The sequence below is a fragment of the Penaeus monodon genome, chromosome 10 (assembly GCF_015228065.2).
Source record: "Penaeus monodon isolate SGIC_2016 chromosome 10, NSTDA_Pmon_1, whole genome shotgun sequence".
NCBI classification, from domain to species: domain Eukaryota; kingdom Metazoa; phylum Arthropoda; class Malacostraca; order Decapoda; family Penaeidae; genus Penaeus; species Penaeus monodon.
In genome coordinates, this window is record NC_051395.1 from 50,264,693 (window position 1) to 50,273,755 (window position 9,063).

Below are 9,063 nucleotides of genomic sequence, written 5' to 3' on the forward strand. Positions count from 1 at the left end.
ATAAATACAAAAAAAAACGGCAAATAAAACGTGAATAAACCTGTTCAATTTAATTACTCGTAACAGATTGATGCTGATAACCCCCATTGAACAAATCACCAGAAATGACCCTAAAACAGGAAAGGAACTTTAATAGATTTAGTTCTAGGAACCTCCAGAACGAAGCCATTTAGAAATTAAAATGAGTAGAAATTCAGGAAGTGACAATCTCCCAATGCTAATAAAAGACAGCAGTCACAATAATGAAACACATACAAAAGAGAAAAAATGGAGATTCAGGAAAGAAGGATGGATGAATGATCAAGAAGAATTAGATAAGAAAGATATCAATGGCATTAACAGAAGTATTTTATCTAATAAAAAGACAGGTTAAAAAATATTTTGAATTTGATAATATTGTTAGTAATAATAAACCAAGCACACCCTGGTCAAAGAATCCAAAGGAAGTAAACAAAATAGAATACAAAAAAAAAACAAAAAAAACACACAAATCAGAGCAAGAAACAATAGAAATAGAGAAAAAGGAATAACTGGGAAATTTTCACCGCTTGATTTTAATCACCAAGCAGAAAGATTTGAAATTGCATAAAAAAAAGCAGGTATAAACTGAACTAGTAGTTACTAATTAATTGATAATAATCAGCCGATCCAGGAAATCAAGAATTAACAGAACCAAACACTGAAGGAATAAGTAAAAAAATTTACTTTAAAAGTAGGAACTTCAGTAAAAAAAAAATAAAATAATGGAAAAGCTTATGGACCAGATGAAATACCATGGGGGATTTCTCAAAAATGATCCAAAAAAAGTATTAGAAAAAATCCTAACATTTTTTAACCTTTACTGGTTAAAAGGAGAATAGCCTAAGTTATTCAAAAATTCATCTGTAAACTAAATAATAAAACTGGGTAAAGACCCAACAAATAAAAGAATCATACAGATTCATTAGCGGAACATCAATTATTGATAAACTATTTGAAAGCATTGTAACCAATAGACCAATCTGGTAGTTAGAAGCATACAATAATGAAACGATGACTTAACAAGCTTCAGACAAACAGCTCAAACCATAGATGCACTACAGATTTGACTTACATATCAATAAAGCCTTCGTAGAGAAAAAATTTGCACTAAAATAGCATGCCTAGGTTGGAAAAGGGATGCGACACTATCAGTCATTTAAGCGGATTAATGATTTCTTTAAAAGACAGAACCAAAACCCAAAAGTCATAGGTAAGGAAAAGACGCAGAAGGAAAAATAACAAGGGGGCCCCCACAAGGCTCACCCGCTACTTCCCTTACTGTTTAACATAATGACAAAAAGATTTAACCCCAACAGAAGAATTTTAAAAAATTACATATGCAAGCGATAGTACAATTATATCAATAACAATCTTAGCAGAAGCTAAAAACAACCTAGAATTAGGATTAAAACAGTAGAATGGACAAACAAATGGGAATTAACAAAAATCTCAGCAAAAAATAAAGTCATTGTTAAAGAATATAGAATAAGACAAATAAGACAAATACCAGTGATACAAAAAGATAACGAAGAACTCAGAGTCACAATTCAGGTCTAGAATTTGATGCTCCAAAAAAAAAGCTTAGAAAAGTCATATGAACAATTTTAAAGATCAATTGCTCAAATAGAATCAACCTACTAAAAAAAAATATATATTTTCAACAACATGGGGAGCAAATAATGAAACCATAAGAAAATTCTATGACATTTATGAAAAAAAAGAAATAGAATACGGTATCTCAATCTTCAGTATGGCCAAAAAACACCTAAATTTTTTAAAATTAGAAATTCCTACAAATAATGCTTTAAGAATAGCTACAGGCTACTTAAAAACACCACAGCACTAGCATTATACACTCTGACAAATAAAATGCCCATCAAAAGTAAACAAAAAAAAAAAGTGAATATAAATTATTAAAATACTAGAAAAACAAGAAAAAAACTCAAATGAAAAGATTAGTAACAAGTATCGAAGACTATAACACCTAAAAAGATAAGGAAGGCTTAGTACACAAAAGTAATAGAAACCTGTAAAGAATTACAAATTTAAAAATAATAAAAATGTAACACCTATTCCATGATGGCCTTGATATTCTAAAATTATAGAAACTATTTTCGCAGAAGACTAGCAAAAAACATATCTGAAGAAAAATTAAGGTGCAATTTTTGAAGATGGAAAACACAAAATATCTGAATTATAAAAAAAATGTTATAATATTCACAGACGAATCAAAAAATAAACAAATTCCAAATTATGCAGCTATATATATTCAAAACAAAAATAAAAACAATATAGAAATTACCTGATGAAACAGAAATATTTAAAAGGCAGAACTTTTTTGCAATAAAACAAGGAATTACCTATATATAAAAAAACAAAAAGATTTGAACATCAGTAATATTTTAAGGTTCAAAATCAGCTTTAATATCAAACTTAAAACTAAAAAATTATAAACATATTTGAAATACAGGCAATGATATACACACTTCCAAACCAAAATGAGATACAATACAATGGATACCATCCCACAAAACCATAAGAGGAAATGAAGTAGGTGATCAAGCGGCAAAAAAAGCGCATTAACATAACTGATCCCATGACCATACATGAGGACACAAAAAATTAATAATAAGGTAAAACAAATAAGAATAAGAAATCTGAGAAACCGGGAAAAACACGAAAAACTACATTCTGAAGAATACGAACCTCAACCATGGACAAGATAAAAATAAATAAAATGTATGGCACTAACAGAATTAAAACCAGTATACAAGACTGAAGTAGCACATACACAAAGTAAACAAATCAGTAAACGGACCATTATGTAGATGAGTGTTACAAACAAGGAGCAACATTGAAGTAAATACACACAATACTGCAATGCCAAGGGTCCATTCCACAGAGCCGAGGTGATGGAAGTGCTGAAAATACATCAAAATAAACGGACTAATATAGAATAATTATTCATGTGGTGCGATCCCTCGCCAATAAAGATATAGCAGATTTTTAAGTGTGATAGAGATAATATAGGAAAACAAGAAAGAAAAGTAGATCCAAGGGAATAGCTTTATAACAAGAGTCTAAAAACCCTATTATAAAGCGAAAGAAATTGCAAAAAATGTTTAGAAGCCTATGATTTTTTTAGAGGGAATGTTGCAAGAAATGTGATTTTTTTTTCTTTCTTTCTTTCTTTTCTTTTTTTAGGTTGAATATCTATTATTCTCTTATCGCATGATTAGAGGTAGGACTCAGCTGCAGTGACAGGTGGATGATCTATAATTCTATGGGTGGAGATTAGATACTGTGTTTAGATCAATTATGTAGAATCGTAAATGTGTAAATAATAGGTTAATGTTATAATATTGAATGTTTATTAAATAATAGAATTTCAGGTATTTTTAGGGACGTGGTTTGGGGAGGGATTTGCTGAAAAGTTTGTAATCAGGTTATTTATATTGTGAAAGTTTTGTCTGTGTTGTGAATTATGTGTGTGTGTGGTGTGTGTGTGGTGTGTGTGTGTGTGTGTGTGTGTTGGTGTGTTGTGTGTGTGTGGTTTGTGTGGGGTGTGTGTGTGTGTGTGTGGGTGTATGTGTGTATATCGGTGTGGTGTATGTATGATGTGTATGTATGTATGTATGTATGGGTGGTGTTGTGTGTCTAATATATATATATAATATATATATATATATATATATATACATATAGATATATATATTAGGTGTGTGTGTGTGTGTGTGTGTGTGGTGTGTGTGTGTGTGTGTGTGTGTGTGTGTGGTCTGTGTGTGTGTCTGGTGTGTCTTGTGTGTGGTGTGTGTGTGTTTTTTTTTTTTTTTTTCTCTCTTTTTCCTTTTCTTTTTCTTTTTTATGTAGGCAGTCGGTCTGTTTCAATGACAGATATGATGTTAGTGATAATATATGGTTAGCATAAGGTGTACAGGGGCTTCCCCTCCTGTCTAGGGAATAGATAAAAAGGTAGGGAAAGTTAGGGTTTGATTTTTACAGTTCGCATTTACGCTTGGCTTCTTAAACAAATACCCTATTTCTTTATTATTATACCTACATATAATTAACACTTATATTGTTTGATGATACTTTTTTCCTTAGATACTGTTCCTACATTCCCAGATATTGTAGTCGTATCCATTGGCTGTTCCAGTCTATCAGCGCGCAAATACCCATGAGACAACATGGCAGAGAAGAAGTACCTTTATGCCCAGACGGGGAAGGTAGAAGATGTTATATTCCTGGAAAGGCTTTCTCACTTCAATTCTTCATGGTAACCCAGAGAGTCCTGTTGTGGGTCAAGTGTTTCATTCATCAGGATAAGCTAATGTATTTGGTGAATATTAGTATTATAATATATATATATATAATATATATATATCTCTATATATAATATATAACTAATATATATATAATATATATTATATTTTATATATATATATATATATTTTTATTTTTTCTTTCTTTTTTTTCTTTTCTTTTTTTTCTTCTTTTTTTTTTCTTTTTCTTTTTCTTCCATTCATTTTCATTCTTTCTTTCATTCCTCTAGAGGTAAAGAAAAAAGAATAGATAAGTCTTTTCTATGCAGTTTAAAGTCCATTTTGAGAGTCTTATGAATATTTTAAAATTTTAGGTTTGGGGGAAAAAAGAAAATTGCCTCAGCATAGGGTTCTTTCATCATCACACGTATTTTGTGAAGAAGCATGATTGGTTTATTTTTCAGTCTGCTTTCTTCTCTTCTTTTTTGTCTCTTTCTCGTATTATCATCATCATCTCAGGGGCGTAAGCCGACGGGGCGATGGGCCGCATTCCACCCTTCGCCTCCAGCCACGGGATCCCTCGAGGCGAGTCTCAAGGCAGGCACACGACCCCATCTTATAGTTCCTCACGACAGGTTCTCGTCGAGTGCCCAAGCCCATGATCTCCTAGGCGTCCCACAGGTCTCCTACACCAATGCTGTTCTTCAGGAGACAAAACCTGGTCGGGCAGGGTCGTCCATAGGGAGGCGGGCAAGCTAGGTGGCCATATAGCCTGAGTTGGCGGATCCCGGATTTACAAAGTAAAAGGTCAATGCCAGTCGCACGGTGTAAAAGTGGTTGGAGACACGTGGTCCTAGCCAACTGTACCCATGATCCAGCGAAGGGAATGTTACAAACGGCATTCACGGCGAACTCAAGGCACTGGATACCGTTCAGGGTTCGCTTCCATAGAGCAAAACTGGAAGTATCAAGGCTTGAAAGACACGCAGCTTGTCCTTCTGCATAGGGTACGACATATCCAAATGATCTTGTTGATGAGTTCATGGCCCTGTTGCCAGACCAATCGTCTACTGATTCCTGGTCTGGACAACCCAGAATATGGCTACACTACAAGTATGTAAAACTTTCTGTGACTTCAACGTCCATCGCCGCAAGCATGGATCGAATTAACGGGTTCCCTAACAGGCCCCCAACGTTCCTGAATCTTGGTCTTGGTCAGGAGGACCTCTAAAGCTAAGGCTTTCGGCCTCATTGCTAAATGCTACAAGAGCCGCCACAAGTGACTCCAAGGACTAAGTAGGATGGCAACATCGTCGGCAAAGTCAAGGTCCGAGACTTAATATTTCTAGTGTTGCTCCGCCACTGACATTTTGGCTAGTAGCTCTCGCCCATATCCAGTCCATACAAGTGTGAAACGTGTGGGTGCAAGGCACAGCCTGCCATCACCCCTGAATAACAGGGAAGAAGTTCGACATACCCAACCACACTTTACAGCATTTCAGTACCAGTTTATAGAGGCTTGCTATCAGGCCAAAACTCTGGTCGGAAATTCCCTGAGCTCAGGATCTCCATAGCGATTCCCGATGCACCAGTATAGAGGTTGCTAATCAGGCAAATATAAATCTGTTGCGGAAATTCCCATGAGCCTCAGGAATCTCCCATAGCGGATTCCCGGATGCACCGAGTCAAACGCCTTCTTGATGTCGATGTAGGCTGCAAGCAACCCACGACCAAACTCCGCTACGGCTTCCACAATTACTCGAAGCGCTAGTATCCGGTACTATTTGGACTTGACCGGAGTAAATCCAGGGAACTGCTCGGGTCTCTGGTGCATCAGTAGGTGGGTAATGCGTGTATGACTAATTTAGACCTATGACCGCAGTTAGTGCTTAAATTCTGTTTTTACGTATTTTGAATGTGTTTTTAACTAAGAGGCGGAGGTGAAACGATGAGAAAAATGAGGGAAAAATGAAGAAATTTGATTTTTTTTTTGGTTTTTTTTTGGGGGGGAGGGGTTATTTTTATGATACGAATATTGGAAATGAACTAGGAAATGATGTAGGACAAATAGCCAACAAAGTGACTGTTCAAAGAAAAAAAAAGAATTATATCAAAACCCAGATGGAATTGATGATTCGCTTGGCACATCACAGTACGAATAAAAGAAATAAAAAAAAGGGCGAAAAAAAAGATGAAGGAAATAAATGAAGTCTCGTCAGAAAAAAAGGAAAATGAGAAATGAAGTAACTGAATACGCACGTAGTCCTCCTCCATCATATAAGTATGCCATTTCCTTTTTTATATCTTAGTGAAATTTGATGAAGAATGGGACAACCGTTACTACCCGGTGCCCTTGAATCGCTGCCTGGTTGTTCGCTCATCGAAGTCTGGAAGGTTGTTGGGTTGCGGTAAAGGGCAGCATTAAAGTGCCGGTGAGGGTGTTGCTTGATGGCCAAGGCATCGTGTGTTCATTAAAAGTACAGTGCCATCAGGATTACTACAGTGCTCGGTGATGGTGCGATGGGGACAAAAGGTAGTGTGTTAATTAAAATGACCAGTGCCAGGAATGATGTTGATGGGCACGTGTTGATTAAAATAGTGTCATAAGGATTAAATACAGTGCGTGGGTGATGGTGGCGATGGTCACAAAAGGTCGTGTGTGATGAAATTACAGTGCCATAAGGATGGTTGCAGGTCATGGGGGGACGGTTGTAATAGTATAAAGACCATGCATGTTATTATGGGGTTCCAGGATAAAGATTGTTTTGAGCTTGATTGAGTGCCAAGAGGGTGAGGGACTATAAAGGTCTTATATTGAAGTTTAATAACAGTCCATTGGGTAATATTTAAAGTGGCGCTCTCACAATCATCAATTGATTATTGCTCTTTTTACACTATTATCATTTAGTTTATATTATTTTGATTATGATCTTTTTACTACCATTGTCATTGTTTTTATCAGTCTATCATTATATAGAATATTATCATGCATCTTTGTGAATCCGTTATCATAGTATTACCATCGTTATTACTGTTTTCAACGTCATTAGTTTTAGACAAACAGACAGAGACAACACAGAGGTCGATAGACAGGAAAGAACATTATACAAAACACACGTGTCTGTATATAACAATCTTCTTTTTGTTTGTGGCACCGAAGTGAGGGGAGAATGGCATACGTTCCATCAGACGCAATATGTAAGGAAATATGTGACTAGAAGGTCCGTTTATGTGGCTAACGAAAGCGGGGGAAAAAACTATCGGATTTCGTTTTTTCATGTCTCAATATTAGCTGTAAGTAACGCAGGAATCAGAGTTTTTATCTCTCTCTTTCTAGGGCTTTGTCTCTCTGTTTATCTCGTATTGCTTGTTCTTTTCTTTCTTGTCTGCATGTTTTGTTGTTGTTTGTTCTGTAGTTCTACTTGTATGTGTCTCTATTTATCTATACGTCTCTGGTTCATGATAAATAATTCATGTTTTTTTTGTGTTGTTGTTGCTGTGGTGTTGTTTGGTTGTGTGTTTGTGTGTGTGTGTGTGTGTGTTGTGGTGTAGTGTGTGTGTGTGTGTGGTGTGTGTGTGTGTGTGTGTGTGTGTGTGTGGGTGTGTGTGTGTGTGTGCGTGGCAGTATAAAACTCAAAATTATCTGAACTGTGTCCTAGTCCCCCCAAAAAAAAATTATGTTTTTTCAATCAAACATTGGCGATGGCGGCCTCTGATGTAATGTTGCGCTTGTCGCCGCCTGTTTTCTGAGGTATCCTTTTAGACCAGCCTTAAACTATTAAAATATATCATTGTTAGACTTTAATGGCTGATGTCATTTTTATTAGAAGACAATCGAGAGGGTGTTACTGAAATTACGTAGGGCGAGACCGATTTGTAAGTTTGTGTCAGCTGGACGTATGTGTGAGTGGGGAAATTCTCTCTCCTCTCTCTCTCTCTCTCTCTCTTTACTCTATCTCTCTATCTTTACTTCCTTTCTCTCTCTTCTCTTACTCTCTTCAAAGGAGTCACACAATAATAGCGAGTATGACACCTATACATGTTCATTTCATTCGCTTTTTTTTATCTTCTCTCTTCTTCTTCTTCTTCTTTTTCTTCTCTTTTTAAGAGCGGATTTATAAATAAATAGAAGAATAATAATTCATTTTCCACTGAAACATTTTGATTGGTTGTTTTCGTTTATTACAAGGTAAGTTCGCTTTAGTGTGTACTGTGTTTACGTATTATGTGTGTTACATTTCAATATATTTTTCGAGAGTGTAACGCTGGGATATTCCGAGGTACGAACTGTATGATATCCGAATAAAATCCATGTCCCTGGTCGGTTCGGATAGTTGGGATTTTACATATATATACTATATATACAGACGTGTGTGTGTGTGTGTGTGTGTGTGCATATATATATAATATATAATTATATATATATGTATACATATAATATATATATAATATACATTATAAATATATGTATATATATATATATATTTATTCTATCATATATATATAATATATAATATTATATAATATGACTGCCGCGATGGTCCCTCATGGTCCCGAGCTCAATTCCCCGCCGCGGCAGTCGTAAAAGATGTCTGCGTTCTGACGTGCGACACGAGCCCGAGAAAACGACATATCGTCTTGCGAGTCAAACGCACGTGTCGTAGGGAAGTTACGCCGGGCACAAACGCAGTTGATTAGGAAGGGCATCCATCAGGCAAGGGTGGCACTATTATATAACCTCTCAGTAATGAATTGATGTCCTGCAGGGGGAATGAAATGG